Source organism: Panulirus ornatus, chromosome 10, assembly GCF_036320965.1.
Source record: "Panulirus ornatus isolate Po-2019 chromosome 10, ASM3632096v1, whole genome shotgun sequence".
Lineage (NCBI taxonomy): Eukaryota > Metazoa > Arthropoda > Malacostraca > Decapoda > Palinuridae > Panulirus > Panulirus ornatus.
The window spans coordinates 24,058,924-24,077,346 of NC_092233.1; the positions used below are offsets into that span (position 1 = coordinate 24,058,924).

At 41.3% G+C, this 18,423-nt stretch overlaps 1 long non-coding RNA gene across 1 annotated transcript in view; it reads left to right on the forward strand.

Moving 5' to 3' along the window:
* The first annotated feature begins 1,669 nt into the window (after positions 1-1,669).
* LOC139750665 (uncharacterized) overlaps positions 1,670-18,423 on the forward strand; it is a 363,938-nt gene continuing 347,184 nt past the window's right edge. The window contains exon 1 of the long non-coding RNA XR_011713195.1: positions 1,670-1,701. This is a non-coding gene — a long non-coding RNA (uncharacterized lncRNA). The remainder of the gene's footprint in view (positions 1,702-18,423) is intronic.

Consider the following 18,423-nt stretch of genomic DNA (forward strand, 5'->3'; position numbering starts at 1 on the left):
TAGATAGATAGATAGATAGATAGATAGATAGATAGATAGATAGATAGATAGATAGATAGATAGATAGATAGATAGATAGATAGATAGATAGATAGATAGATAGATAGATAGATAGATAGATAGATAGATAGATAGATAGATAGATAGATAGATAGATAGATAGATAGATAGATAGATAGATAGATAGATAGATAGATAGATAGATAGATAGATAGATAGATAGATAGATAGATAGATAGATAGATAGATAGATAGATAGATAGATAGATAGATAGATAGATAGATAGATAGATAGATAGATAGATAGATAGATAGATAGATAGATAGATAGATAGATAGATAGATAGATAGATAGATAGATAGATAGATAGATAGATAGATAGATAGATAGATAGATAGATAGATAGATAGATAGATAGATAGATAGATAGATAGATAGATAGATAGATAGATAGATAGATAGATAGATAGATAGATAGATAGATAGATAGATAGATAGATAGATAGATAGATAGATAGATAGATAGATAGATAGATAGATAGATAGATAGATAGATAGATAGATAGATAGATAGATAGATAGATAGATAGATAGATAGATAGATAGATAGATAGATAGATAGATAGATAGATAGATAGATAGATAGATAGATAGATAGATAGATAGATAGATAGATAGATAGATAGATAGATAGATAGATAGATAGATAGATAGATAGATAGATAGATAGATAGATAGATAGATAGATAGATAGATAGATAGATAGATAGATAGATAGATAGATAGATAGATAGATAGATAGATAGATAGATAGATAGATAGATAGATAGATAGATAGATAGATAGATAGATAGATAGATAGATAGATAGATAGATAGATAGATAGATAGATAGATAGATAGATAGATAGATAGATAGATAGATAGATAGATAGATAGATAGATAGATAGATAGATAGATAGATAGATAGATAGATAGATAGATAGATAGATAGATAGATAGATAGATAGATAGATAGATAGATAGATAGATAGATAGATAGATAGATAGATAGATAGATAGATAGATAGATAGATAGATAGATAGATAGATAGATAGATAGATAGATAGATAGATAGATAGATAGATAGATAGATAGATAGATAGATAGATAGATAGATAGATAGATAGATAGATAGATAGATAGATAGATAGATAGATAGATAGATAGATAGATAGATAGATAGATAGATAGATAGATAGATAGATAGATAGATAGATAGATAGATAGATAGATAGATAGATAGATAGATAGATAGATAGATAGATAGATAGATAGATAGATAGATAGATAGATAGATAGATAGATAGATAGATAGATAGATAGATAGATAGATAGATAGATAGATAGATAGATAGATAGATAGATAGATAGATAGATAGATAGATAGATAGATAGATAGATAGATAGATAGATAGATAGATAGATAGATAGATAGATAGATAGATAGATAGATAGATAGATAGATAGATAGATAGATAGATAGATAGATAGATAGATAGATAGATAGATAGATAGATAGATAGATAGATAGATAGATAGATAGATAGATAGATAGATAGATAGATAGATAGATAGATAGATAGATAGATAGATAGATAGATAGATAGATAGATAGATAGATAGATAGATTCACGACCCATTACGTCCACGTTTGAGGGTAAGTTTGTGATTCTTATTTCATAGTTTTGTACCATACATATTTCTGGTTAAGGTTACATGGACGGCGGATGCTGTATTATTTTGACTGTCTCTGTTTACATGGCGTTTCGATGTATGCTTGTGATAATACGTACTTGGTTATGATTTTTAGATATTGTGTATGTAATTTACACATATCTTTTTATCTCTGCTACACTGTAGCTCGAACGCTTGCTGGAGTCGGTCTGTGTTTCTGTGTCATAATTCCCTACCTCAGAAAGTCGATTAAAATCACGTTTCAAACATCATAGATAGGAAGTGACCTTGACCTCCCATAGCGAGACGAGGGCGCTATATAACTAAGGGGAAAAAGGTCAGAGTTCATAATCATAATTAGGCTTACTGTTAAAGTTCAGCTGATTGTATTAGAGTGTTGAATTTTCCATTTTGTATATTAATTGTAATTTTTTCTGCTGTCTTCACCCACTTTCCCTAGAGTTGCTTCCTACTTTCATTCGTGTTTCACTATTTCCCAATCTTAAGTTTTCACCATCTGTCCTTCTCAGATACTTCTGTCTATCTCTCCACACAGCTTCACCCCGGCGTGGGCCAGAAGCATAGTGAGGGTGTATGTGGTCTTAGAATTATCTTGAACACATGAAGAAGGTGATGAAAAAGATTTTTCAGTGGGTGGATGTAGGTTACGTTGACGGCCTTAATGACCCTGGCAGTTGAAAGGCCTAAAGCCCAAACAGCCAACCAACCAACCTCACCCCGTCAACACTTTCACCTCAACAGTCACCCACCAATAGTGGTTTCTTTCGAGTTGAGATTCGTGGTGGATCATGTGGATCCAGATGTGTGGATAACGTCCTCACTTGATTTGGTTTTTACCGAAACGTATTTACACCACTAGATTACATCACGTATTTACACCACTATATTACATCACGTATATACACCAGTAGATTACACCACGTATTTACACCACTAGATAACGTCACGTATTTACACCAGTAGATTACACCACGTAAACCAGTAGATTACACCACGTATTTGCACCAGTAGATTACACCACGTATTTACACCAGTAGATTACACCACGTATTTACACCAGTAGATTACACCACGTATTTACACCACTATATTACATCACGTATATACACCAGTAGATTACACCACGTATTTACACCAGTAGATTACACCACGTATTTACACCACTAGATTACACCACGTATTTACACCACTATATTACATCACGTATATACACCAGTAGATTACACCACGTATTTGCACCAGTAGATTACACCACGTATTTACACCAGTAGATTACACCACGTATTTACACCAGTAGATTACACCACGTATTTACACCAGTAGATTACACCACGTATTTACACCAGTAGATTACACCACGTATTTGCACCAGTAGATTACACCACATATTTACACCAGTAGATTAAGACCTTTCGTTTATCTAGCAATGTCCTGTTAGTGAGGCGGGTATTGAGAGGAAATTCCATTTGGTGCATCACGTGATGTTCGTCGTGTACAACCCCCGTAATTTGTTGGTTATTTATTATTGTGTCCTTCATCCCAGACGAGACTGTGCACTGACCACACTCACGAAGTTTAGGGGGAAAAAAAACTTGACCATTGTTGTTGTATCACTTTGCCGATGAATAGTCTCTATTCATTGATGAGTCGCGGAGGGTTGAAGTTGGCGGCGAGAGTGGGAGGAAGGGAGGAGTTGATGAAAGGAGAATAACAAGAATGAAAAGTGATAGGAAGGAAAATAGAAGATTATGAAGAATCGGTTGTGAACTTCAGTACAAGTAATGGCGGCGGTGGTGGGTGTTGGTAGCAACATCGAAACCGGAATCCGAATGTGGCAAAGTGAACGATCCTCCGTACTGGAACACAGCAGTTGGTCACGAGGTGGGACTGGCTGATACGAGTCATTAGGCCAATTCATCCACTGCGGTCTTGCAGGGCAAGTCATCCCAGCCCCATTGAGTCTCTCATTCAATGGTAGTTTCATTCTTGCTAGGCAAAGGCCATTTATTTATTCATTTATTTTACTTTGTCGCTGTCTCCCGCGTTAGCGAGGTAGCACAAGGAAACAGACGAAAGAATGGCCCAACCCACCCACATACACATGTATATACATACACGTCCACACTCGCAAATATACATACATATACATCTCAACGTATACATACATTTGTACACACACAGACATATACATATATACACATGTACATAATTCATACTGTCTGCCTTTATTCATTTCCATCGCCACCCCGCCACCCATGAAATAACAACCCCCTCCCCCCGCATGTGCGCGAGGTAGCGCCAGGAAAAGACAACAAAGGCCACATTCGTTCACTCTCAGTCTCTAGCTGTCATGTATAATGCAACAAAACCACAGCTCCTTTCCACATCCAGGCCCCATAGAACTTTCCATGGTTTACTCCAGACGCTTCACATGCCCTGGTTCAATCCATTGACAGCACGTCGACCCCGGTATACCACACCGTTCCAATTCACTCTGTTCCTTGCACGCCTTTCACCCTCCTGCATGTTTAGGCCCCGCCCCGATCACTCAAAATCTTTTTCACTCCATCTTTCCATCTCCAATTCGATCTCCCACTTCTCCTCGTTCCCTCCACCTCTGACATATATATACTCTTGGTCAGTCTTTCCTCACTCATTCTCTCCATTTGACCAACCCAATTCAAAACACCCTCTTCTGGTCTCTCAGCCACACTCTTTTTATTTCCACACCTCTCTCTTACCCTATTATTACTTACTGGATCAAACCACCTCACACCACATATTGTCCTCAAACATCTCATTTCCAGAACATCCACCCTCCTCCGCACAACTCTATCTATAGCCCACGCCTCGCAACCATATGACATTGTTGGAACCACTATTCCTTTAAACATACCCATTTTTGCTCTCCGAGATAATGTTCTCGACTTCCACACATTCTTCAACGCTCCCAGAGCTTTAGCCCCGTCCCCCACCCAGTGATTCACTTCCGCTTCCATGGTTCCATCCGCTGCCAAATCCACTCCCAGATATCTAAAACACTTCACTTCCTCCAGTTTTTCTCCATTCAAACTTACCTCCCAATTGACTTGTCCCTCAACCCTACTGTTACCTAATAACCTTGCTCTTATTCACATTTACTTTCAGCTTTCTTCTTTCACACACTTTACCAAACTCAGTCACCAGCTTCTGCAGTTTCTCACACGAATCAGCCACCAGCGCTGTATCATCAGCGAACAACAACTGACTCGCTTCCCAAGCTCTCTCATCCACAACAGACTGCATACTTGCCCCTCTTTCCAAAACTCTTGTATTCACCTCCCTAACAACCCCATCCATAAACAAATTAAACAACTATGGAGACATCACACATCCCTGCTGCAAACCAATATTCACTGATAACCAATCACTTTCCTCTCTTCCTACACGTACACATGCCTTACATCCTCGATAAAAAATCCCTGGGGATAGGGGAGAAAGAATACTTCCCATGCATTCCTTACGTGTCGTAGAAGGCGACTAAAGGGGACGGGAGCGGGGCCTGGAAACCCTCCCCTCCTTGTATTTTAACTGTCTAAAAGGGGAATCAGAAGAAGGAGTCACGCCGGGAGTGCTCATCCTCCTCGAAGGCTCAGATTGGGGTGTCTAAATGTGTGTGGATGTAACCAAGATGAGAAAAAAGGAGACATAGGTAGTATGTTTGAGGAAAGGAATCTGAATGTTTTGGCTCTCAGTGAAACGAAGCTCAAGGGTAAAGGGGAAGAGTGGTTTGAAAATATCTTTGGAGTGAAGTCAGGGGTTAGTGAGAGGACAAGAGCAAGGGAAGGAGTAGCACTACTCCTGAAACAGGAGTGGTGGGAGTATGTAATAGATTGTAAGAAAGTAAACTTGATTGATATGGGTAAAACTGAAAGTGGATGGAGAGAGATGGGTGATTATTGGTGCATATGCACCTTGGCATGAGAAGAAAGATCATGAGAGGCAAGTGTTTTGGGAGCAGCTGAGTGAATGTGTTAGTAGTTTTGATGCACGAGACCGGGTTATAGTAATGGGTGATTTGAATGCAAAGGTGAGTAATGTGGTAGTTGAGGGGATAATTGGTGTGCATCGGGTGTTCAGTGTTGTAAATGGAAATGGCGAAGAGCTTGTAGATTTATGTGCGGAAAAAAGACTGCTGATTGGGTATACCTGGTTTAAAAGGAGAGATATACATAAGTATAAGTATACGTATGTAAGTAGGAGAGATGGCCAGAGAGCGTTATTGGATTACGTGTTAATTGATAGGCGCGTGAAAGAGAGACTTCTGGATGTTAACGTGCTGAGAGGTGCAACTGGAGGGATGTCTGATCATTATCTTGTGGAGGCGAAGGTGAAGATTTGTAGAAGTTTTCAGAAAAGAAGAGAGAATGTTGGGGTGAAAAGAGTGGTGAGAGCAAGTGAGATTGGGAAGGAGACATGTGTGAGGAAGTACCAGGAGAGACTGAGTACAGAATGGAAAAAGGTGAGAACAAAGGACGTAAGGGGAGTGGGGGGGGGATGAGATATATTTAGGGAAGCAGTGATGGCCTGTGCAAGGGATGCTTGTGGCATGAGAAGTGTGGGAGGTGGGCAGGTTAGAAAGGGTAGTGAGTGGTGTGATGAAGAAGAAAGATGATTAGTGAAAGAGAAGATAGAGGCATTTGGACGATTTTTGCAGGGAAATAATGCAAATGACTGGGAGATGTATAAAAGAGAGATGCAGGAGGTCAAGAGAGAGGTGCAAGAGGCGAAAAAAAGGGCAAATGAGAGTTGGGGTGAGAGATTATCATTAAATTTTAGGGAGAATAAAAAGATGTTTTGGAAGGAGGTAAATGAAGTGCGTAAGACAAGGGAACAAATGGGAACTTCAGTGAAGGGGGTGAAGGGGGCTAATGGGGAGGTGATAACAAGTAGTGGTGTTGTGAGAAGGAGATGGAGTGAGTATTTTGAAGGTTTGTTGAATGTGTTTGATGATAGAGGGGCAGATATAGGGTGTTTTAGTCGAGGTGGTGTGCAAAGTGAGAGGGTTAGGGAGAATGATTTGGTTAACAGAGAAGAGGTAGTGAAAGCTTTGCGTAAGATGAAAGCCGGCAGGCAGCGGGTTTGGATGTTATTGCAGTGGAATTTATTCAAAAAGGGGTGACTTTATTGTTGACTGGTTGGTGAGGTTATTTAATGTATGTATGACTCATGGTGAGATGCCTGAGGATTGGTGGAATGCGTGAATAGTGCCATTGTACAAAGGCAAAGGGGATAAAAGTGAGTGCTCAAATTACAGAGGTATAAGTTTGTTGAGTATTCCTGGGAAATTATATGGGAGGGTATTGATTGAGAGGGTGAAGGCATGTACAGAGCATCAGATTGGGGAAGAGCAGTGTGGTGTCAGAGATGGTAGAGGATGTGTGGACCAGGTGTTTGCTTTGAAGACCGTATGTGAGAAATACTTAGAAAAGCAAATAGATGTGGAGAAGGCATATGATAGAGTTGATAGAGATGCTCTGTGGAAGGTATTAAGAATATATGGTGTGGGAGGCAAGTTGTGAGGACATATATGTATATGTATATATGATTTTGGAATTATCTTGAACACCTGAGGAAGGTATTTGAGATTTTTCGATTGGTGATCAGACCTTGACGCTGATAGCCTTAACGATGGGTTTGATTGGCCTAGAGCCCAGATAACCAACCAAAAATGAAAGACATGGAGACAGGAAATGATGGTGAAATTGGCAAGTTCTGCTTATATGTTTATTTAGAGATGTTTAAAGTCTTAAGATAAAACGTATAGGTCGTAAGTAGCCGGAACCATCTTACACTCTCCATGTCAGGATTGCTGGTCTTACTTTCTGTCTCATCAAAACATGACTACCGTGCTATACTAGTCCTGTCATCTTCACTGTACAATCACCAAACACCTACTCGGATCTCGCTTATTTTCTTGACATAAGTTATCTTGCCATCTGTTTGCTCCATCTTTCTAAAAGGTGTTATGATAGAGTCCAGCATAACTATGGCACCTAGCACCATAAGGTGCTAATTATCTGTAGGTTCCCGCCCGACTATTGCCGATGAAAGGGAGGCTTCGTAAAGTAGTAATACAGGCACCTTCCACAGTCGTTTCCTCTCTAATGGACCTGCCTCTTTTTCTGTTCACTATAACAACATTCGTAGTCTTTCTAGTAACTTCTCATCTGTTGAACACCATCTGACTAATACCTGTCTTGATATCTTACTTCTTTCTCAGAATCACCTGTCTAATAATGCTCTCACAAGCTCCATTCTCATATCCAACTGTAATCTCCACTCACGACTCTGGTTCACTTGTGGTATCTGTGTTTATTTCAACATCAACGCGTTTGTGGGACGCATTGGATACTTTGAATCCCCAAACTTTAATGTTATCTGGTTCGTCTGTCTGTCTCCCACAGTTCTCTTTTGTTACGCCTTCTCTCCAAATTCTATAGGTTTTTGTGTCTTCGACTATCTAAACTCCTGCCCGTAATGGTTGAATTCTTCCCCATTCAGATGGTGGAGAGATAAAACCCTCACCTTTTCCATTCTCGATGATCTAAAGCAAATTATCTCCCACTCTACCCATATTCCTGCCCAATGTCACAACTCTCCCCAGTTTTTGGATCTGTTTATCACCTCTGATCCTTCGCGATGTAACTATACAATCATCCCATTGGTTCATCTGACCTCACTCTCATATTTGTGTCTATTTTAACGGAACTTCCCCCTCTCCTTCTAATCGTAAATGTTGGCACCGTTCCTGTTCTGAGGCCATTCAGACAAGGGATTAGGCATATCGGACATGCAAACATTTTCCTTCTGGCTCCCAATTTTAACGCTGCTCATAATCATGGCAAGCATGTCATCCATCAGGCGAAGCGTTCCTTTATTCAAAGGAAGTACGATAACTTATCCTCGTCATCCACTAATAGGTCTTTCTGGTTTTTAGCTAAAGGCATCGTTAACAACTTCTGTCGCTTTACCTTTCTCTCACTTTCCCGCTCTGACGGTACTATAGCTGTCTCTTCCGTGGGTAAAGCAACTCTCTTTGGTTCCCGCTTCTCATCTAACTCTACCGTGGATTACTCTAACATTCCTTCACCTCCTGATGCTCCTCTTACTAATCCTGTGCCCCTTCCCGTAATCTCTTTCACTCTGTCCGAAAAGCGCTTCTCTCTCTGGACACAAGCAAGGTCCTTAATGGCACCCATACCCCTTGTACTGAAAGAGTGTGCCTCAGAACTTGCACCTGTGCATGTTCGTCTGTTCCGTTTATGTTTTAAAACTAGAACTTTTCCTTGCTTCTTGGAAGCATACGTTGGTACATCCCATCCATATGTCTTACGTAAGGCTAGATCCACTGAGATACCTTTCCCCTGAGAGATTTTTGGGAATCCTGTGTAGCTGCCCTTGATATATTCAAAGTTTTTGATAGGATGTGGCATCGGGATCTCATGTCTAAGCTCCCCTCTATTAGCTTCCCACCCTCACTGCTCCCTCGTATCTAGCTTCCTCTCTGATCTCTCTCTCTCCGTGGTTATTGATGGGTCAGCCTTTCCCTGTTTCTCGATCAACAGTGGTGTCCCTCAGATTTCTTTCCTGTCTCCTACATTTTTCTCCCTTTCATCAACGATATCTTTTGTTCTGCAAGTAACCAGATGCACGCACTCATATGTTGACGACTCAACAGTGCATTCCTCTACGTTCTTCATTTCTGTTCCTTCTTCTCACACTTTGTCCACATCTCGTCTCAGTAGACTAGGACAGAGTAATTGAGAGGCTTAGACGAAATCTTGTTAATCTTAATGCCTCCAACTAAATGTCTGCCCGTCTCTCTATCGAAAATTCCACACAGCTCTCCTCTTGCCTTCGATGGCTCTGTAATTCCACCTTTTGACTCGATGAACGTACTTGGCATTACTGTAACATGCACCCTATCTTGGAAACTCTACATTACGGAAATAGCTAGGTCTGCCTCTACGAAACTGAGTGTCCTGTTTAGATGTCGGAATTTCTTTTCTTACGAACAGTTGCTCCGTTTATACACAAGATTGACTCGTCCTTGTATGGAGAGCTCTTCTCGCATCTGGGTTGGTTCTAGCTTCGCATCCTTACTTAACAGAGTTGAGTCGGAGGCGGTCCAACTAAATTCTCCCAGGCTAACTTCAAAACTAAACTCGCTTGCCTTACGCCACAATGTTGGTTCACTTTCCCTGTTCTATAGGTATTTGGTTTTTGTTCCTGAGAGCTGGCTGCTTGTGCACCCCCACTAATAGCTAGACCACGCAGTACTCGGCAAGCTGCTACGTCACATGATTACTGTGTGGCCGTTGGCAACTCAAGTTTGGGCCGTTTTGATAACTGTTTTCCCTACAATTCGAAGGTTTGGTACACTCTACCCCGCTCATGTCTTTCTTAGTAACTATGACCTGGCACTTTTTTAAAGACAGGTTTTATCTTCCTCCAAAATTCGTAAATACTTTTCCTTGTCCCTTGTTTTTTGGGCCCGTTCTTTCACCTCTCTAAACTTCAATCAAGGCCCGGACTTGATGTGAACTTTTTTTTGGTGCCTCCAACGATAAAGTAAGAAAAATGTATATATATACACAACTGACCCTGAGGTAGTAAGTTTTCAAATTGCGGTTGAATATTAGGTTCCCTAGTCATACGAGGGACCTGCAGCATGATGGCTCCGAGGGCCTGATCACTGGGAATGGTTGCCGCACATTATTATAAACAAGAGGAACCATCCTCCAGTGAATGGATAGATACCTTCAGATTATCATTCCCAGGATCAACTGTTGGAGAAGATTGAGACCGAAAAGAATAGATATAATGAAGTCCAAAAGTTCAGTTATTAGGTCAGCAAGATAACAGTGACACTTTGCGTAACGAGAAGTCCTATCAAAAAGAAAAGAAAATGGTTCAGTACCATGGGGTCAGGGAGCTTCTGGTAATTTTTTGAACATTTGTCTGAATTATATACGGCAGACCAGCTGACAAGAGCCGTGTCTGCAGGATACTCTAATGATATACATCTGTTAAGTCGAGATGGCAAGCAGAGTCGAGGAACTGGTTGTGTCACATTAGAACGTGTAATGTATACACTCGTACAAAGATGAGATTGCTCCAGTTGGGGCAGTAGTGTGGGGGATATATTTCTTGCAAGCAAATGCGGAACGAGACGTCGAGCTGGTATCGTTAAGGTGAGTGAGTAAGATGTTCCAAAAGAAGGAGACTCGTCCGTTATGGGTCTTTATGGCTGACGGACGAGACAGGTTTTCGCGTTGGGTGTATGATGTGTTCTTGCTCGTGGCAAATTTGTGATGCATTGTTACCACCATAGGCTATGGAGGTCCGGAAAGATATTTCGCGTCCAACACAGAATGGATTATGTAACATTTGTATGTATGACTCAGAGTCAAAATACTGGCTTGGTGGTGTGAGCGAGGAAATGGACACCAATGCAGTGACTAGTCTCAATCACTCGTTTATGGGCCAAAACAACGGAATGTAGAGGGGGGGCCTCTGGGGCAAAACCCCGAAAATGGTAAGCCAGTATAGTTTCAGGTGTGGCCCGAGTAGTAGAAAATGAGCGTCGCCTTCGTCTGGTATAGTCAGGTTTTGGCCCGCCAGACACAAGTATCCCACAAGTTTTTTTATGCTTTGCTTTGATGGATGTCCGCTTTACTGACTCGTCCAGTGTGTGTGTGAGCTTATGAACATGGTGTCGGGAGACAAGGTTTGGCGAGTGTGTCCAGCAGTGGGAGTTCTGGTCAGGTGAAGGTTCTGGCTCTCGAAGTAATATTACGACAGGTCTGACTGTAAAAGTTATAAGATACTTTTTTTTTCTTGACAAACTAGGAATAGATGTGTTGATCTGTGTTTGTGTATCGTCTCAAGTAAATGAAGTGCGCAGATTTAACAGCGGATTCGTAGAAAGTGGTATCGTCGGCGGAGAGAGCGAGGTTGAGATGTTGATAGATTTTCGCAGACATTTATTTGTATCTGTAGAAAGACTTGTATAAATACCACCACGGGCTGAATTCTAACCCAGGGTTTGCATCCAACCTGTGGGGAATATATATATATATATATATATATATATATATATATATATATATATATATATATATATATATATATATTATATTATATTTTATTATACTTTGTCGCTGTCTCCCGCGTTTGCGAGGTAGCGCAGGGAAACAGACGAAAGAAATGCCCCCCCCCCCCATACACATGTATATACATACATACAAATATATATATATATATATATATATATATATATATATATATATATATATATATATATATATATATATATATATATATATATATATATATATATATATATATATATATATATATATGTAGTGCCATTGCACGCCTTTCACCCTCCTGCATGTTCAGGCCCCGATCACTCAAAATCTTTTTCACTCCATCCCTCCACCTCCAATTTGGTCTCCCACCTCTCCTCGTTCCCTCCACCACTGACACATACATTCTCCCTGTCAATCTTTCCTCACTCACTCTCTCTATGTGACCAAACCATTTCAAAACACCCTCCTCTGCTCTCTCAAGCACACTCTTCCCATCACCACACTTCTCTCCTACCCTTTAATTACTTACTCGATCAAACCACCTCACACCAAATATTATCTATAGCCCATGCCTCGCAACCGTATAACATTGTTGGAACCACTATTCTCTCAAACATACCCATCTTTGCTTTCCAAGATAACTTTCTCGACTGCCACACATTTTTCAACGCTCCCAGAACTTTCGCCCCCTCCCCAACCCTATGATTCACTTCTGCTTTCATGGTTCCATCCGCTGCCAAATCCACTCCCAGATATCTAAAACACTTCACTTCCTCCAGTCTTTCTCCATTCAAACTTACCTCCCAATTAACTTGTCCCTCGACCCTACTGTACCTAATAACTTGCTCTTATTCACATTTACTCTCAACTTTCCTCTTTCGCACACTTTACCAAACTCAGTTACCAGTTACACAATTTTGGTAAACATGGACAATCACACGTTTACCAAATGGCGTCCTAGCTTCATCTCTTCGATGTATATTAACTGACTGTTGTGTTTCCCTCTTGTGTCTCCCCTGATGATGTGATTATTACACGAAAGTGCACTTAGGAACTTATCGTGTTTCATTTTCCCTGTGGACTCATAGGAATATCTTGATCACGTGCATAATTGTGGTCCTTTCCACAGATACATATGAGAAGCGTGGTAGGTGGGCAGATTAGAAAGGGTAGTGAGTGGTGGGATGAAGAAGTAAGATTGTTGGTGAAAGAGAAGAGAGAGGCATTTCGACGATTTTTGCAGGGAAATAATGCAAATGACTGGGAGATGTATAAAAGAAAGAGGCAGGAGGTCAAGAGAAAGGTGCAAGAGGTGAAAAAGAGGGAGATGAGAGTTTGGGTGAGAGAGTATCATTAAATTTTAGGGAGAATAAACAGGTGTTTTCGAAGGCGGTAAATAAAGTGCGTAAGACAAGGGAATCAATGAGAACTTCAGTGAAGGGGGTTAATGGGGAGGTGATAACAAGTAGTGGTGATGTGAGAAGGAGATGGAGTGAGTATTTTGAAGGTTTGTTGAATGTGTTTGATGATAGGGTGGCAGATATAGGGTGTTTTGGTCGACGTGGTGTGCAAAGTGAGAGGGTTAGGAAGAATTATTTGGTAAACAGAGAAGAGGTAGTGAAAGCTTTGCAGAAGATGAAAGCCGACAAGGCAGCGGGTTTGGTTGGTATTGCAGTGGAATTTATTAACAAAGGGGGTGACTGTATAGTTGACTGGTTGGTAAGGTTATTCAGTGTATGTATGACTCATGGTGAGATGCCTGAGGATTGGCGGAATGCTTGCATAGTGCCATTGTACACAGGCAAAGGGGATAAAAGTGAGTACTCAGATAAGAGAGGTATAACTTTGTTGAGTATTCCTGGGAAATTATATGGGAGGGTACTGATTGAGAGCGTGAAGGCATGTACAGAGCATCAGATTGGGGAAGAGCAGTGTGGTTTCAGAAGTGGTAGAGGATGTGTGGATCAGGTGTTTGGTTTGAAGAATGTATGTGAGAAATACTTGGAAAAGCAAATGGATTTGTATGTAGCATTTATGGATCTGGAGAAGGCATATGATAGAGTTGATAGAGATGCTATGTGGAAGGTATTAAGAATATATGGTGTGGGTGGCAAGTTGTTAGAAGCAGTGAAAAGTTTGTATCGAGTATGTAAGGCTTGTGTACGTGTAGGAATGGAGGAAAGTGATTGGTTCTCAGTGAATGTAGGTTTGCGGCAGAGGTGTGTGATGTCTCCATGGTTGTTTAATTTGTTTATGGATGGGGTTGTTAGGGAGGTGAATGCAAGAGTTTTGGAAAGAGAGGCAAGTATGCAGTCTGTTGTGGATGAGAGAGCTTGGGAAGTAAGTCAGTTGTTGTTCGCTGATGATACAGCGCTGGTGGCTGATTCGTGTGAGAGACTGCAGAAACTGGTGACTGAGTTTGGTAAAGTGTGTGAAAGAAGAAAATTGAGAGTAAATGTGAATAAGAGCAAGGTTATTAGGTACAGTAGGGTTGATGGACTAATCCATTGGGAGTTAAGTTTGAATGGAGAAAAACTGGAGGAAGTGAAGTGTTTTAGATATCTGGGAGTGGATTTGGCAGCGGATGGAACCATGGAAGCGGAAGTGAATCATAGGGTGGTGGAGGGGGCGAAAGTTCTGGGAGCGTTGAAGAATGTGTGGTAGCGGAGAACATTATCTCGGAAAGCAAAAATGGGTATGTTTGAAGGAATAGTGGTTCCAACGACGTTATATGGTTGCGAGGCGTGGGCTATAGATAGAGTTGTGCGGAGGTGGGTGGATGTGCTGGAAATGAGATGTTTGAGGACAATATGTGGTTGAAGGTGGTTTGATCGAGTAAGGAATAATAGGGTAAGAGAGTTGTGTGGTAATAAAAAGAGTGTGGTTGAGAGAGCAGAAGAGGGTGTTTTGAAATGGTTTGGTCACATGGAGAGAATGAGTGAGGAAAGATTGACAAAGAGGATATATGTGTCAGAGGTTGAGGGAACGAGGAGAAGTGAGAGCCCAAATTGGAGGTGGAAAGATGGAGTGAAAAAGATTTTGAGTAATCGGAGCCTAAACATGCAGGAGGGTGAAAGGCGTGCAAGGAATAGAGTGAATTGGAACGATGTGGTATACCAGGGTCGACGTGCTGTCAATGGATTGAACCAGGGCTGTGAAGCGTCTGTGGTAAACAATGAAAAGTTCTCTGGGGCCTGGATGTGGAAAGGGAGCTGTGGTTTCGGTGCATTATTACATGACAGCTAGAGACTGAGTGTGAACGAATGTGGCCTTTGTTGTCTTTTCCTAGCGCTGCCTCGCACACATGAGGGGGGAGGGGGTTGTTATTTCATGTGTGGTGGGGTGGCGATGGAAATGAATAAAGGCAGACAGTATGAATTATGTACATGCGTATATATGTATATGTCTGTGTTTGTATATATATGTATGTATATTTGCGTGTGTGGGTGGGTTGGGCCATTCTTTCGTCTGTTTCCTTGAGCTACCTCGCTAACGCGGGAGACAGCGACAAAGCAAAATAAAATGAAAATAGAATATATATATATATATATATATATATATATATATATATATATATATATATATATATATATATATATATATATATATGGTTTGTCGCACCATTGGTGCTGTAGTAGACTGAAGTCCATGTTACCCTACTGAGCTGAGGTTCAGACGTAGTGAAACTATACTTGGTGAATGGTGGCTGTCTTTTAACTTCCGTGTGACCGAAGTGACCGGATGCCCCTCCCAGGGTTCGAATCCGACCTTGGTGTATATACATTTTGATATATACTATAAAAGAGCAGAGGACCTAGTTTAGATTCCTGTGGCACTTCATATGTAACTGTTGGACATTGGAAAGAATGTGAGTGAAAACGAATTGTTTCCAATTTTTTTGTGTTGCTGTTATGTAGCTACGTACTTCACTGGCATCCTGCGATTACAATAATACATGAAGTACGAAGAAGTGTTGTGATTGGTTGTACGAAGTGCTTTAAAATCGACCAAGAGTATAGGAAGAACTATGTTTTTGGCTTTATATATATTTTTCGATGTGGTCAGTGAAGTTGTGCGGTGCAGTCTTCCACTGATCCCATGCAGTCATTGGATAGCAAAGTATTAAGGTTCAAGAAGCTGTTTGAGAAGGTAACATAACACTTGCACTTGTGAGTAGGACAGATACGTACAGGTCTGTCACCTAACTAATGACAAGAGTACGTTACAACCCTTATTTGATAAGAGTTAAGTATATCCCCAATCTTCCTCTCTTACGGGAAACACAATTTTTTGTTTTTTGATCGGAATGTCACAGGATGACACATGGGCTGAGCACTAACCCTCGTCTTCTGGTACACATGTGGTGAACCAGATCTTGTCAAGGTCTCCTTCAGCAGATTTTATGACGTCATTGACTTGCCTTTCCGTATCTGTGACAAGGAAAATGAATAATGCATTTGTGGCATAAACTCTTTTTACACACACACACACACACACACACACACACACACACACACACACACACACACACACACACACACACCAAAAAATATGTTTCTAGTAATCTGTATTACTTGTTCATCTAGTTGTTCATCGTTGTGGTCATCGCATGCACAGGTAGGTCATGAGGATATCACTGGTTTCCTCGTCTTCGTTTCTGACGGGTCTGTAATTTTCCGAGGGGACATTGCATTGCTTCAGCGACCTCCACCACCGTACGATCATAACTGTTGGCGCAGTGCGCAGACGACTGTCGTCACGTTCGCGCCATTAGTCTTTGATCATCTTCCAGCCGAAATTATGATGTAGATTTCCCCCTGAAATGAATTTTTTACTGCGCCTTGTAATTTGCATATCAAAGTTGTTGTCTCTCTCTCTCTCTCTCTCTCTCTCTCTCTCTCTCTCTCTCTCTCTCTCTCTCTCTCTCTCTCTCGGTAAGCACAGAGGATGTAGAGTCGTTGACAGAATCATCTTATAAGTCATAAGGCTCTGGATGATCGTCATTAGGCATCCATGATACACGAGCGTTGAGGTAGTCGACAGATGGTCCATTATTGGCTTCGTTAATCTCTCGAGCACGACCGATACGAACGTTGAAGACGGCGGCACGAACGTTGAACACGACGGTGCAACCCTTAAACGCAGTGGTACAACCCTTGAACACGAGGGCACGACCCTTGAACGCAACGGTGCGACCCTTGAACACGACGGTACAACCCATGAACACGACGATGCAACTCTTGAACATGACGGTACAACCCATGAACACGACGGTACAACCCTTGAATATGACGGTACAACTCATGAACACGACGTTGCGACACTCGAACACGGCTGTACGACCTTTGAACGCAGCGGGTACGATCCTTGAACACGACGGTACGACCCTTGAACACATCGGTACTACCCTTGAACGCGACGTTACTACCTTGAACACGACGGTACTACCCTTGAACACGACGATACGACCCTTGAACACATCGGTACGACCCCTGAACACGACGGTACTATCCTTGAACGCGACGTTACGAACCCTTGAACACAACGGTACGACTCTTAATTTTGATGTACCCTAAGTCTTTGACCGAAGGCTTAAAGGATGAGGCCCAAGGCTGGGACATCATACCCAACGTCCGTGCCGCCCTGTTCTATGAGGGTAAGAAACCTTCTTTGTGTATCACTTTCGGTGGCTTGAGAGGCAGGACTTGTGTAGTTCAGTTAAAAGGAAGAGAAAAACTGGTAAATGATCTGACGCGTTTGTATGATCCCTTGCCCTTTGGCAAGACGCTGTTCTTTTTGTTTGTTAGACGAGATATGTTCTGACGGAGATCTTGGGTGTGGCTGCCTTCGTCAGGTGGGGGGAAGAGGGGCGTGTCGGTGACGATATATGATTCTTCGTCTTTTTTCTTTCAGTTGATGAAGCAGTTGTAAGTATCACTTGGAGTATGAATCTTGATGTGAGGTCTGCTGTGTTGGCGTGGGATTCGAACCTCTCCAATGAAGTGTTTGATGTCACAATCCTTCAGGCCAGTGGGGTCAGGCTTGTAATGTATCGCATTGAGAGATTATCTCCATCAGTATAGATTTTCTGAACACTGACGCTATGAGAGACTACTTAAACTGCGGCGCCGCAATAAAGGTGTCCCGACATTTTATAGAAATAAAGAAAAAAAAAAGAAAAATCGAAACCTTGAGTGGCATGTGTTTGGTGTTGTCCATCTAGTATCACAAAGCCCCAGATGCATGAAATTTTAAGATTTCCAGTCGTACAGGCGAAAGCTGATGAGGATTAGTCTAGACGAATTGTGATTTGAAACTCAGGATTCCTCCAACTGGTTGGAGCAGATGAATGCCTCTTCTAAGCTGAGAGGAAAAAGGGAGGGAAAAAAAAAAAGTATATTACAGTGTGCTACTGTCGTTTGAAGGACACCCAACCTGGAGTATAGAAAAGTCACACGTAAGATAATGGCCAGATGACGTATAAAAAGAAAACGCGAATAATTAGCAAACATAAACTCCTTAAGGGGAGGCTAGCCTTGTCGTAAACC